Consider the following 15,331-nt stretch of genomic DNA (forward strand, 5'->3'; position numbering starts at 1 on the left):
AACATGTTACACACAGTTAAGATAGCATGGTCTGATCTTTACAACACACTGTAACCCGCATACTTGAGTTTCACCCTACAGAAAAAAGATATTGACTAATGATTACAAATTAGGAATATTTAACAAGTATGTCAATTTTAGTATGGATTTTATTTAGCTGTTACCTAATGCAATAAAAGAGTTTTATATCATAAATTAAACACCAGACAGTTTTTACTATACATTAAATTGCAATTTGCTAGAGACATCAGTAAATACAATAATAAAGAGACATTTTAACTACTTAGATAATGAGACAACCTATGCCAATATTGACTACATCTTTATCACAATGCAAGTAGAAATAAGCTTTTGGAGGGTTAGGAGTTCTATCTTCTCCATTGAAAAAGCAGGAATAGATTGGGATACAAGATTGATGCAGTCCCAAAACAATGGATTTCAAATCCTTTGCCAATCACTGCAAAATACACAGGTGTTGACTTTAAGACTAACACTGTACTGGAACATTGACTCTTCATTAGGTGCATTCCAATTACATGAAAAACAACTGGGCTCAAAGTCTGTCCCACTGATTTCAATGTTATCCCTAATTTTACACCTGTATGTTAGGCAATTTAATATCTCATCTGCCCTCTACTGGGAGGGATCCCGTAACAAGCCCTTGCAGAAAGAAAAGATCTATTGGATCAATTTGATCCTCTCTCTAACTAATATGATCTAATGATTTTCACTTATTTCCTATTGGTTTGTATCATGTGGGATACTTTTTTTCTTTACAGAAGTTATCTAGTGATTAAAAGAGGATTTAAAGTATGAGTTACTGAACTAGAATTACATGGATCTGAAATACAGGAATTCTGTTTTGTGGGAAGAAAATCCCCTAATCATCAAAGTCACTATCACAAAGCAATGGGCACAAATTAATAGCATAACGAAAAATAGTAAAGAAAAAAAAACAGATTCTACAGAGTTTCCTGTGATACGATATTAAACAAGTCTTATTACCTAGCCAAAACTCTGGTGAAATGGGCCTTACTAGTGAATATGAGTGACCACCTCTACTTTCATAGCCTCTCCAAGACAAGTTTTCACCATTTTTGTAAAGCAAGAAGGCAGCCCTTCAGAAAGAAAAGTGAAGTAAACAAGTGAAGTTAAGCAGTCAAGATTTCTATGTGAAGTTTATGCCAAATCTTCCTTTATGACTAGAGTCAAAATAATCTCAATTTGTAAAGGAGAACCAGTTTTAAATTATGCCAGCTCCTTTTTATGGAAAATGAGAATAGCTACAGGATTTTAAAGAAAATATACAGAAGTAATATAAATCTAAGCCCTTCAGCTAACAAGACAATTAAAAATGACAGTAAGCAAGACATTTCTGGACAGGTTATTCCATAGTTATCCACCAGAGGGTATTTTTTACTCTCTGCTAAAGCATCTTGTACTATCCACCACTAGAGACAGAATACCGAACCAGACTGATCTACTATGGCACTTCCTGTGTTCACTCCAACACTAGGAGGAGCAGAAGGAAGAACTATGAAGAAATGCTCTTAAGCGTAAAATCCTTCTGGCAGAAGTTATAGTGATTAGCAAGCAACTTTGATAAAACAGATCTTTGATAGTTCAGCAACAAATTCTCAACCACCAAAATGGAACCAACTCACTCTTGACCCTAATCTTAGCTAAAAGAAAAAAGCTTCCATGACATCTCCATCTGGTACCTTACAAAGGTATGTTTGAAATATACTGCCCTGGGGAAAATACTCTAAGTAACATCACTATAAAATGCTTTTGGAATAAATTAAACATGAAATTTCCAATAACTTTGCACAGACATGATATTTTTACATTATTCTGTGAGAATCAATAATAACTAAGTATTGACCATTTTGCTTTTGTGGGTTTTCAAACCAATTCTTCTTGAAGTTCTGGGAACAGACACTTGAGAACCTCACAATTCACTTGTAGGAAGAGCCAATACATTTCATTGTATCCTCCTCTGCCAGAAGTTTTCACGTACATTTCTTCAAAACAGTTAAGTCTCATTTAGATGCTTAGTCTTTAAGGCTTTGAGTCAAAGCTTTCGTTTTTGAAATTTGAATTAAATTTCAGTGAGAAATGGTGATTCCAAAACATGTTCTATACTTATTTTTTGAAATACACACTGAAGAAAACCTACTACACAACCAAGCATTATCTACTGGAAGTATTCTTTACAGTTCTGTATTAAAATACAGACCAAGGACAAAATTACTAAAGGCGAAGTGTCCCCAAATTTTACTGTGATTTTAAAATTTAGAAAAAGATACATTTTATGAAAACACACTGTTCAGTTTCCCTAACTAATCTATTTTGCAGAAGATACTTTTCACTCACATATACAGACTACTACATTAAATAACTAGTTGCCCTTCCACAAGGAGATACTAAATGAAGGCCTTCACTTTTGAAGACCAACTGGAGGGTTTTTTTAAATCTTGGTCTTTTAACTGGAGAAAATGTCAGCTTTGAAATTCAGAAACTGATTCCTCAGTGTGCAGTCATGATCATTTCAGTTTCATAGGAAATGAAGCAATTTCTAATTTTTCTAACATTTCCAACTCTAAAACAAAGGCTGGAAAGTACTGAAGTAAACTTCCTCACTGTGCTCTCTAGGTCATTTTATAGAAGTCATTTTGAATCTCTCTCAATCACTTTAAATGGCAGTTCTTGCTGTTATTAGCATATAGCATCTTGCAAAAAGGCAATAATCAGCATAATTTTTTTTAAGAGGAATGAATGGGGAGAACAACGGAAGGGTAGAGTCTCCTAGTATTTTCCTATCTTGAAATCTTAACTATTTTCTGAATATGGAAGCATTTTCCTATTCAATTGGCATAGATTTATATACAAGTAGAATAGTCCATTCTGAAACTTTGTTCTGAATTAGTGTTTTTACATATTTAATTTTTATTGATCAGGATTAAATAACTGATATTCAATAGAAGGCAGGATTAATGGCAATTTAGATACAAACAAAACAACAGCCAAGTAGAGTATAGGCAAATTAATCCTCCTGGCCTATTTCTGAACAAATAATTCAAGGAAGGAAATATAAATCACTATTTAAAACTCAGTAAGACTTTTTTATACATCTCAGTAAAGGTGAAGTTCACATAACTCGTACTATTACCTAATTTACATTAGATTAACTCCAGCTTGTTGTGGGATATACAGGATCCTGCCATGGGCCAGATTCTGAAGTCTCTAAGTAGGAAACAATTCTATTAACAACAGTGGGAGTTTTCAGAGTCGGATGGCAGGATCAGACCCCAAATTCTCAAAAGTAGTACTACAAATAGAAGAGCAAGTCAAGGAGATAAAATATTTGCTTACTAGATACTGTAAGTAATGTCTGTCTGATTAAAGGACTTTTGGTAACTTATTTTATCATTTTGATAAGGTCCTTATTAAGATCTGGCTTGGAGGTTCACAGTGCATCTTATAACCACAAAATACTCTTACCATCATAATCTTCTCTATGGCAACAGATTATACTGTCACAGACATGGGGATTATAAAAATCACACTGTACCCCAGAGTGACCTGAATATGATCTCTTCACAATGACATTTGAATCATCTCTGAAGGAAAGCCAACAGCCTTCTGACAATAAAGAGCTAAAATGGGAAAGATAAATTTAAGAATAGTTTTAGATAAACTGTCATCTAAAACCAATTGCAAATGAAACAGAGGAAACTCACTGAGGAAGAGGAGAAATATCCCCATGTTTCCCTGAGAATATTTGTTAACAAGCCCACTGTAGGTTTACGGCTCTTAGGGTCCCCAAAAATTTCAACTCTGGAAGCGAAGTGGACTGGAGCTCCTTTATTTCTCATCACCCACGGTGGTGGGGTAGCAATACTGGGCCTCATGGGGGGGCGGGGAAGAGACAGAGAAGCTAGTCTATTTGTCTACTGGTCAATTCACCTGGAATTACCCTCATTGTGGTTCATATAGCCCAGCGGTTCTCAAACTATGGATCAGGACCACAAAGAGGGTCGCAATCCCATTTTAATGGGGTCATCAGGACTGGCGTTGGACTTGCTGGGGCCTGGGGCCAAAACCCAGGGCCAACAGCTTCAGCCCTGGGTGACGGGACTCAGGTTACAGGCCCCCCACTAGGGCTGAAGCCCTTAGGCTCAGGCTTCGGCCCCCTTCCCCCACCCGGGGCGGCGGGGCTCGGGCAGGCTCAGGCTTCAGTCCTCCCCCACTCCCCCGCTGCTGGGGTCATGTAGTAATTTTTGTCATCAGAAGGTCACGGTGCAATGAAATTTGAGAACCCTGGAGTAGCCAATTCTCCTTGATGTGGTATAGGTGGGCGGGAGGGAACAGTCCAAATCACAAATGGGAACTGATCTGTGATGAGGAGTTTATCCGAAGCCTGGTGAAACATACTTTTCAATTGGCAGGGAAGGAGGTTCTATTTGAGACAGAGGACTTGCAAGTCATTTTAAAAAAAAAAAATCACAAGAAGCTAGCTGACTCTGCCCAAGATCCACAGATACCTATTGTTAGTCAACAAAGGTAGCACATGTTTGGGTTCATTTGTATTAGTATTAATCTAGATTACGTGGGTGTAAGGTTGAGGGAAACTGTTAAAACACTCAGTTATTTATTCCATATCCTTTGTTATTTTACATTGACCCTTCCTGAGGTAAATCCAGAATCCCAAAATAGAGATCACAGTACACAGACAGATTAAAACATAACAAGGAGCCTGATGATCCGAAAAGCCAAAATATGTCTGATTTGTCAATCAGAACATTCAAAACCACTTTTAGTTCAATTTCAAATAAAGGGATAAAAAAAATAAACCCAAGCTCTATCTTTATGGCACACTTCTCCCCACACACAGTACAAATAAGGCTGGGGGATGGAATTCTGCAGCTATGGGACAGAAGCTATTATATGCCCCACCCCGGCAGTCTGCAAAGCAAAAGCATTCTGCAGGTAATACTGCACAGCGCCTGGTTCCCTACTCCATATATGGGGGGGGAAAATGGTGGACCATGAAACTACTTAGTAACAGTGTCCAGAGGGCCCCATTCCCAAATCTGAAAAATGTTTTTAAGACTGCCAAGGCAAGTTTGGTTTGTGTATCTCAACCATAACAGCTGATATGACTAACAGTGGAACAGAGTGATAAACTAGTCTCCATTCATTGCATTAGTGTGTGTTGTAATGTTATCCAGGCAACACAAAATCCTGAAATCATGGCTTTAGAGGGAAGTAACAGATTAAAATATTTTGTTCTATAGTTACACCTTAATTATTTCTCTCAATTGACTTTTTTCCTCTATGACAAATCATATTTAGAAACAATTCTTCAGCTACATCACACAGTCTATTTTTCCTTTATTTGTTATAGAACAATAGTTGACTGATTATTAAGATGTGATCCTACGAACACTTACACAAATTCTTGACATTTGTGAAGTCAAAGGCAGGATTAACCAGTTTTCATTTGAGTATTGTTTAAAAAATGAGCGAATCTGAAGCAAGACCGAGATAGAATTTTTAAAATAATGCTGTTCAAAGTTTGATATAAGCAGTAAATGGCCCTTTCAGCATTTTGACATGCAATATAAAAGATTACCCTAAAACAGATTACTATTAAATTCAGACCACCACCTTTGGACTTATTTTTAAAGTAGTAACACATGAAACAGATGGTACACAGAGCCAATAAGACCACAAATATAGCTCGTGTGAGAACTGAACTGGAACTCAATTTAGTAAAAGTATCGCTTCTTCCTCTGAGACCAATATACAGCAAGTCCCCAGTTCCAATTAACAAAAGAAATGCAAACAAAAAAACAAACAGCAATTTCTTAGAATTATTTTTTCTTCCTTATTCACTTGGACAGAAAAACAAACAAACCTAAAAACAAAACAAACACTTTCACAATTAATGGGTTGTTCCTTAAACTTTTACAGACACCAGTAGTCCCAATTATCAGAGGGGTAGCTGTGTTAGTCTGTATCCACAAAAACAATAAGAAATCCAGGGCACCTTAAAGACTAATAGATTTATTAGGGCAGGTCTCCTTCAGACAGAAGCAAACACCTACAAGATCTTCATCAAGCATTCTTAAAACTACAATACCCACCTGGGGAAGCGAGGAAACAGACTGACAGAGTGAGACGGGTACCCAGAAGTCACCTACTAAAGGACAGCCCCAACAAGGAAAAACAACAGAATACCACTGGCCATCATGTACAGTCCCCAGCTAAAACCTCTCCATCACATCAATGATCTACAACCTAACCTGGAAAATGATCCCTCACTCTCACAGATCTTGGGAGGCAGGCCAGTCCTCGCTTACAGACAGCCCCCCAACCTGAAGCAAATACTCACCACACCACAGAAACACTAACCCAGGAACCCATCCCTGTGACAAACCCCGTTGCCTACTCTGTCCCCATATCTACTCCAACGACACCATCAGAGGACCCAATCACATCAGCCACACCATCGGGGCTCATTCACCTGCACATCTACTAATGTGATATATGCCATCATGTGCCAGCAATGCCCCTCTGCCATGTGTATTGACCAAATCGGACAGTCTCTACGTAAAACAAACGGATACAAATCAGACATCAGAAATGGTAACATACAAAAGTCAGTAGGAGATATGGCCATGAAAAAAGCTAATGCAGTCTTGGAATGCATCAGGAGAGGTATTTCCAGTAGAGATAAGGAGGTTTTAGTACCGTTATACAAGGCACTGGTGAGACCTCACCTAGAATACTGTGTGCAGTTCTGGACTCCCATGTTTAAGAAGGATGAATTCAGACTGGAACAGGTACAGAGAAGGGCTACTAGGATGATCTGAGGAATGGAAAACTTGTCTTATGAAAGGAGACTCAAGGAGCTTGGCTTGCCTAGCCTAACTAAAAGAAGGTTGAGGGGAGATATGATTGCTCTCTATAAATATATCAGAGGGGGAGAGGACTTATTTAAGCTCAGTACCAATGTGGACACAAGAACAAATGGATATAAACTGGTCACTGGGAAGTTTAGACTTGAAATTAGATGAAGGTTTCTAACCATCAGAGGAGTGAAATTTTGGAATAGCCTTCCAAGGGAAGCACTAGGGGAAAAAGATCTATCTGGTTTTAAGATTAAACTCGTTAAGTTTATGGAGGAGATGGTATGATGGGATAACATGATTTTGGTAATAAATTGATCTTTAAGTATTCAGGGTAAATAGGTCTAATCCCCTGAGATGGGATATTAGATGGATGGGATCTGAGTTACCCAGGAAAGAATTTTCTGTAGTATCTGGCTGGTGAATCTTGCCCATATGCTCAGGGTTTAGCTGATCGCCATATTTGGGGTCGGGAAGGAATTTTCCTCCAGGGCAGATTGGAAAAGGTCCTGGAGGTTTTTCGCCTTCCTCTGTAGCATGGGGCACTTGCTGGAGGATTCTCTGCTCCTTGAAGTCCTTAATCATGATTTGAGGACTTCAATAGCTCAGACATAGGCAAGAGGTTTTTCACAGGAGTGGGTGGGGGAGATTCTGTGGCCTGCATTGTGCAGGTGGTCAGACTAGATGATCATAATAATGGTCCCTTCTGACCTTAGTATCTATGGATCTATAAACACTTCAATCTCCCTGGACATTCAATAACCAATTTAAAAGTAGCCGTACTTCAACAAAAAAGTTCAAAAACAGACTTCAAAGAGAAATTGCAGAGCTACATTTAATTTGCAAACTTAACACCATTAATTTGGGCTTGAATAGAGAATAGGAGGGTTGGCTCACTACAAAAGCAATTTTCCCTCTCTTTGTATTGACACCTCTTCATCAATTATTGGGAGTGGACCACATCCACCCTGACTGAATTGGCCTCGTCAAAAATGGTTCTCCACTTATAAGGTAACTCCCTTCTCTTCATGTGCCAGTATATTTATGCCTCTATCTGTAATTTTCACTATGCATCTGAAGTGGGTTTTTTACCCATGAAAGCTCATTCCCTAATAAATCTGTTAGTCTTTAGGGGGCCACCGGACTCCTTGTTGTTTCAATAGTCCCAACGACATCAAAGCTCAGATCTATACCATTTGGTGTCCTCTGTTCTCAAAAGTAGCTTTTGTAATGGAAAGAAAGTGATGTGCTATTCTTTTTCTCAGAAGTTAGATCTTATTGAGAGACTGTAATTTCCCCACAGTAAGGATACAACAAGCTTTCCTTTATAACCCCGACTGATTAAATTCAAAATTTACCATCCACCATTTATCCCTAGAATCACTAGCTCTCACTGGAGCTAAAAGATTCAAAACTAGAGAGACAGAAGATGCCGATTCATTTTGTGAGAAATGTTCCTCCCCCTCCCCCCGCCAACAACCACCACCATTTTTTTTTTCCAAATAGTGAAATATTTCACTTTGAAAAAAAATAACAACTCAGGAAATCCTTGGAGTTTCCTGATGTCCTTTCATATTCCACTTTAAAGAAAAAGAAAAACCAACTTCCAAAAAAATTCTCTAGTTGGAGACTATTTCAGGTGAATCAGTTAATTTTTTGTCAAAATTGTCGGGAGCATGGGAGAGTCAAAATCCATCCTTTGCTAACATAATAAAAAATTTATTTGGCATGATTAAGGCTATAAGTTCATTACAGATTTCATGATTTTTTTCAAAAAGAAAAGGAGTACTTGTGGCACCTTAGAGACTAACAAATTTATTAGAGCATAAGCTTTCGTGAGCTACAGCTCACTTCATCGGATGCATTCCGATAATGCATCCGATGAAGTGAGCTGTAGCTCACGAAAGCTTATGCTCTAATAAATTTGTTAGTCTCTAAGATGCCACAAGTACTCCTTTTCTTTTTGCGAATACAGACTAACACGGCTGCTACTCTGAAACCTGTCATGATTTTTTTGTGACCTTCACAATGTCAGCCCTGGGCAGCAGGGCTAGGGCAGTCAGTTCAGAAATACAGAATTTCTTTTGATAAAGTCACTGCTTTTGTCATGACAATGCTGCATGTATGAACAAAACCTGGGAATGAAGCCTCGAAGCATTTTTTCTGAATGTAGTGCACATAACATGCACTGCACATCATCTCACCTTAGTGGGCAATACCTGGAGAAAAACATTTGGAAAAATAAATGAACTTGTCATTTCTGTAAAACATGCATTCACTGCCTGCCCTGCCCACAAAGCATGGTTCGATCAATCATTGCAGGAAAAAGGGAAAGTGCCTGCAATTCCCTTTCCCCGGGGATCACATGGTGCAACAGCTGATTTGTATCTGTCCATTTTCATACCAGGCAGCTGCAGGATTACATGGGGTTTTCTGAGGAGTGGAAATGAAGCTGTAGTTCATCTGTTGAAGATGTGGTCACTTTAACAAAATCAACAGAAATAAAAGCAGATAGACTGCAGCAATTGAATCATTTCCACCAAGGATAATGGCAATTCTGACTGCTTACAAGAAATCAGAATGCATAAGGTGGCAAGTCATTTGACTGATCTTGCCAGTTGGGAAAAGTCCTTCAGTAGCACAACTGACAACCTGTTAGCTAAGAAAGCCCTTTGCAAAAACAGTGTTAAAACTGAAGCCTATATGACTAGTTCTTAGTGATTTTGTCAACCCGCTGTGTTGTGTTTTTTTTAAACCCTGCCAACTGTTTGATCCCAATCAGGCCAAACTTCTTGACCTTGCATCACTAAATATATTTGAGTCTATTCCTTTGTTTGAAGACAATGACTTGGCAAAATCCATGTTTTTTACCTACAGCAGTGCAGTTTCTGAAATGAAGTACCCTGACATTGTAGCACTTTGAGAGATCACTTTCCAAGTAATAGCTCTAAGGTGTTTATCATTGCCAGTTAACAGCGCAGACTACGAGAGACCATTTTAGTCTTACAAAGATATCTTGTGAGACGACAGATGCTCAAATATGACAACCTGGCAATATACAGCATGCTGTTTCAGAATCGTGGAAAGCTCTGTTAGTAAATGACCATTTTACACTCTAACAGTTAATCATATCAGTAGTCAAAATTATATAAGGTTTGATACCAACTCAAAAGCTCCTGTACTGATGTAGTGAAAAGTGCATTACTGTATGTACATTTCCATGATTTCATTGTTTATTGCCACGTCCTGTCCGTGACTTTTAATAAAAATACCAGAGACAAATTCTTAGCCTTAGTCATGATCCAGTATGGACATAACAGCCACATCTAACCATGAAAAGATTACAAGGTATACGGGTTTCAGAGTAGCAGCTGTGTTAGTCTCTAAGATGCCACAAGTACTCCTTTTTCTTTTTGTGGATACAGACTAAGATTTATTTGAGCATAAGCTTTCACGAACTACACAGCTCACTTCATTGGATGCATTCAGTGGAAAATACAGCAGGGAGACTTGTATACACGAATACAATATACAGAGAACATGAAACAATTGGTCTTACCATACACACTGCATGATCACACTGAGTGATCAGGTAAAGTAAGCTATTACCAGTAGGAGAGCAGGGCCAGGGGTGGGGGGAGAGGAGAGAGAGAGAGAGTTTTACTTTGTGTAATGACCCATCCACTCCCAGTCTTTATTCAAGCCTAAGTTAATTGTATCCAGTTTGTAAATTAATTACAATTCAGCAGTCTCTTGAGTCTTTTTGAAGTTTTTTTTGTTGAATTGCCACTTTTAGATCCATAATCGAGTGACCAAAGAGATTGAAGTGTTCTCCGACTGGTTTTTGAATGTTATAATTCTTGACGTCTGATTTGTGTCCATTTATTCTTTTACGTAAAGACTGTCCAGTTTGGCCAATGTACATGGCAGAGGGGCACTGCCCCCCCAACCTGAAGCAAATACTCACCAGCAACCACACACCACACAACAGAACCACTAACCCAGGAACCTATCCTTGCAACGAAGCCCGTTGCCAACTCTGTCCACATATCTGTTCAGGGGATACCATCATAGGGCCTAATCACATCAGCCACACTATCAGAGGCTCGTTCACCTGCGCATCTACCAATGTGATATATGCCATCATGTGCCAGCAATGCCCCTCTGCCATGTGTACTGGCCAAACTGGATAGTCTCTTACGTAAAAGAATAAATGGACACAAATCAGACATCAAGAATCATAACATTCAAAAACCAGTAGGAGAACACTTCATTCTCTTTGGTCACTCAATTACAGACCTAAAAGTGGCAATTCTTCAAACAAAAAAACTTCAAAAAAACAGACTCCAATGAGAGACTGCTGAATTGGAATTAATTTGTAAACTGGATACAATTAACTTAGGCTTGAATAAAGACTGGGAGTGGATGGGTCATTACACAAAGTAAAACTATTTCCCCATGTTTATTCCCCCCTCCCCTCCCAATGTTCCTCAGACCTTCTTGTCAACTGCTAGAAATGGCCCACCTTGATTATCGCTACAAAAAGTTTTTCCCCCTCCCCCACTCTCCTGCTGGCAATAGCTCACCTTACCTGAACACTCTCATTACAGTGTGTATGGTAACACCCATTTTTTCATATTCTCTGTTTATATAAAATCTCCTCACTGTATTTTCCACTGCATGCATCCGATGAAGTGAGCTGTAGCTCACAAAAGCTTATGCTCAAATAAATTTGTTAGTCTCCAAGGTGTCACAAGTACTCCTTTTCTTATTTTATCTAGGTTTTTTGTTTCTACAGGTAGTGCACATACAATTTACTCCGCATTTGAATGGAAAAAATTAGAGGGAACATTGTTCCCCACCCTTTTAGGTATAAGCCAAAATAAAGGTTTAAGCTTATGGCTAAACAGCTGGTAGATGTGCATCAGCTTCAAACAAACATCATGATAAACCAGAAAGACAAATCTGACACATCAGTTAAGTTGTATGATAATCAGTTTAAAAACACAAGTATGAAAAAATAGCTGCCCCCCAAAAACAGTACATTAAGGTCCTTTTTTGAAAGAGGAAATTTCTATTAATTTTCATAGACATATGCAAAGTAGAATACATTTTGTATTTTCCTTCCACTATTGCTTCGGTCAGTGATTGGCCATATTTGCTATTCCATTCTTCTCTTATCAAAAGAAACTACTTTAAGAAAACTGATACTGTGTATCTATATGACAAAGAAAAAAAGTGTGTGCCATTCAAGGACCCTATCAGGTAAGTCCAGATGTCCTTAGTCATTTCCATGTTAAAAAGTATTACATTAGCCATTTTCTCTACCCAAAAAAATAAAAAAAAAAAAATCAGATCCTGCAGCAGAAGAGTCTGAAGCCATTTCCTCCTCTGTCCCTGGTGTATGCAATCCCTTTCATCCTCTTCTTTGTCCAAGGCTGGCTCAGTCTACCAAATCAGATGTTTCTTCAGAGGAGGTGCAAGCGGAAAGAAACAGCATCAGTTTAGCAGAGACAGTACAGTGCTTCTCTAGTGGGATAAGGTACTTTCCCCCTCATTTTTAAAACTGGGAGAATTTGCCAACTACCCCATTACATTCCCTCATGATGGGCCCTGAAGTCATGACCCCAAGGGCGAGAATCCATGGTTCAGTCTATACCTAGGTGATGCAGCAACATGAAAGTCAATATTCATCATGCTATTCAAGAAATCAAGATGTTGCTCAGATACTAGGATTTGACCTATAGATGGCATGAGCAGTCAAGGTTGGTACGAAGTCCTCAAAGTCTGAGACAAGAACTGAAGCTGGGAAATAAAGGATGGTCACCCACGAAGGCCTTTATTTGCACTTCAAGAGGCCAAACCTCTTGGTATAGTGACACACAAAAACATCACATAACTGTTCTCATCGTTCTGAAGCTTTGATGTGGGCCTCTTCACTCAAACCTGGAAAAGCCAGCAAAATGTTTTAAGAACATGGTTCCACTGTACAGATTTAGGCTTGTAACTGAGTCAAAGGTTTCTGCAAACCTTTATTATATAATGTTCAATCTTGCCTTATTTTCAGTTTACTCCTTGGGGAATGTCACTGCACGTGTGCAGAATTCACATCCCCCACAGATTTCTTTGTTTCCCTGCAAAAAAATTACTTCTGACGAGAAAGCAAAAGGAAGGTGCAAGAGCCGTCTCTCACCCCTCCCCAGCAACACAGGCAGGTTGGCTTGGGCACCCAAAACAACTAGTAGAGATGCAAGTCATCATCGGGGGCCAGCAGACATGCATGAAGGAGAGAAACACACACTGTCTCTGTCTCTCACTCACTATTGCAGCAAGCTTCGCGTGGAGGGGCAGGACTTTGGGATGTTTCTGAGGAGATAGGCGTGGGGCAGGCTCTGTTCCCTCAGTCACAGCAGAATATAGCAGCCTGCCTGCTTAGTGAATTGTTCCCATTGTCTTTGTGAATTCCTTCAGGAGTATAAAACAGGTGTGTAAGAGTTTTAAAGCTCCTTTACATTGCTAGAGTGGTGTAGGCTGTAGGGGGACAGTATGGCCTTATAAATGCTTATGGTGTTTTAGTGATTAGAACTGGTCTGAATTTTTGGACTGAAAAAACTTCCTATCAAAATGTGCTCCATGAACTGTTTGCTACTGACCCTTCTGGAGATGGTCAGTAGCCAATATAAAATATTGAGTTTGATTCCCCAGCCCTCACTTGCTCTTCAGTTGACTACTATGCAACACTGAGCATATGGCTGCAAATATTTTTTTGCAAATAACTAGAAATAAAGGGTCAAACCTAGTTACACTACTATTAGGCAAAGGGGTTTTGGGATTTTCTCCAATGCTCCCCACTCACATTCTCCATCCATTGAATTGTACTTTAAATAAGTTACCAAACTAATTGAAACCAGAGTGAGTTATTGCATTATTTTGACAAAATATGCAGAATTGTAATATATTGTGCTCAGAATTCCCCCAGGAGTACCAGTTGTCTAACTTCACTGTGTTTCTGCATATTTGATCAGAGAACTAATGTGAATATTTGATCCTAGCAATGTTGATTCTGCAGAAATATTTCAAGGCATCTCTGCAGCAACACATGGTTGTAGATTCCACATATTATTCATCTGAGACCCTGGCGGTTTCCAAGTTCATTTTGGAGTAGAAGCCACAGCAGGAGAGTAGTTATTCACTATGACTTGCTGCATAGGGGTAGGAGGAGTGAACAGTGAAAATCTAGGACATCCCAAAAAGCGTACGAGAGGCTGGAATCTAAAAGGTAAATATCTCTTTCTGAAATATGGAGAAATGATTGAAATTCCCATGAGAGTCTGAAAAAAGACTAAGATATATGCACAGTAATCTAATGAGAGGTTGCTGGCAAGAGTTCCTATATGGAAATACATTTAAAAACTACTTGCTAATAAGTAAGGCTCTGTGTTTGTCACAGATTCCATGATCTTCGTGACTTGGGCAGCCCCAGGGCCATGCACACTGGCTGCTGGTGGAGCAGTCGGGCGCAGACAGGTTCAGGGCTGGGGTGCAGAGCGGTGCTTACCTGAGAGGGCAATAGTAACTCCCCTCCCTCAGCTGCTAGCTCCACATGCTGCCTCCACCTGCAGGCACCACCCTCGCAGCTCCCATTGGCTGCAGTTCCTGCAGAGTCACTACTTTCCAGGAGCCAGGTAGGGAGCCTTCCCCAGGCCCACCAACCCTCCCCTGGCCTCCTGAGCCTTCCCTCCCAAAGTTTTAGTCACAGGTATTTTTAGTCATGGACAGGTCACAGGCCGTGAATTTTTGTTTACTGCTTGTGACCAGTCCATGACATTTACTAAAAATACCAGTGACTAAAACGTAACCTTATTAGTAAGTTACTCTGTATATACACAAAAAGTGTTTCCCTTCTATTATAATATGTAGGTGGTTCAACCCCCTTTTTAAAAAATAAAATAGTCCACAGCATTTTATGCTAGAAATATAAATAAATTTGCTTTATAAGATTCCCCTATCTTTGTCTCTATATATAGCTAAGTATTTATAAACTATTTTATAAAAGAAAAGCAACAAGGAAGAAGGGAAGGATGGCCCATTGTTTAGGGCACTAACCTAGGACTTAGGAAACCTTGGTTCAATTCCCTGTTCCTCTGGGAAAGATGCTTAGGGTCTCTGTAGCTCAGTTTCCTATTTGTAAAATGGGAATAAAAGCACTGCCCTATCACACAGAGGTGTTGAAGATAAATTAAAAATTGTGAGATGCTCAGATATGATGATAGAGGAAAGTTAGGTATTTAAGACAATCTAATGTGATCACCTTCTAAATACATCACTAGGTCATTATGGAGAAATCAGAGACAACACTTGTGTGCGCGCGCACTGAAAAACAAAATTGTGTTATTTGGTAGAAGTACAGATCA

At 39.1% G+C, this 15,331-nt stretch overlaps 1 protein-coding gene across 2 annotated transcripts in view; it reads right to left on the bottom strand.

Annotated features, from left to right (window-relative positions):
• The window catches only part of TAX1BP1 (Tax1 binding protein 1), a 104,858-nt gene that overhangs the window by 79,585 nt on the left and 9,942 nt on the right, over window positions 1-15,331 (bottom strand). The window lies entirely within an intron of this gene.

This window comes from Dermochelys coriacea, chromosome 2 (assembly GCF_009764565.3).
Source record: "Dermochelys coriacea isolate rDerCor1 chromosome 2, rDerCor1.pri.v4, whole genome shotgun sequence".
Lineage (NCBI taxonomy): Eukaryota > Metazoa > Chordata > Testudines > Dermochelyidae > Dermochelys > Dermochelys coriacea.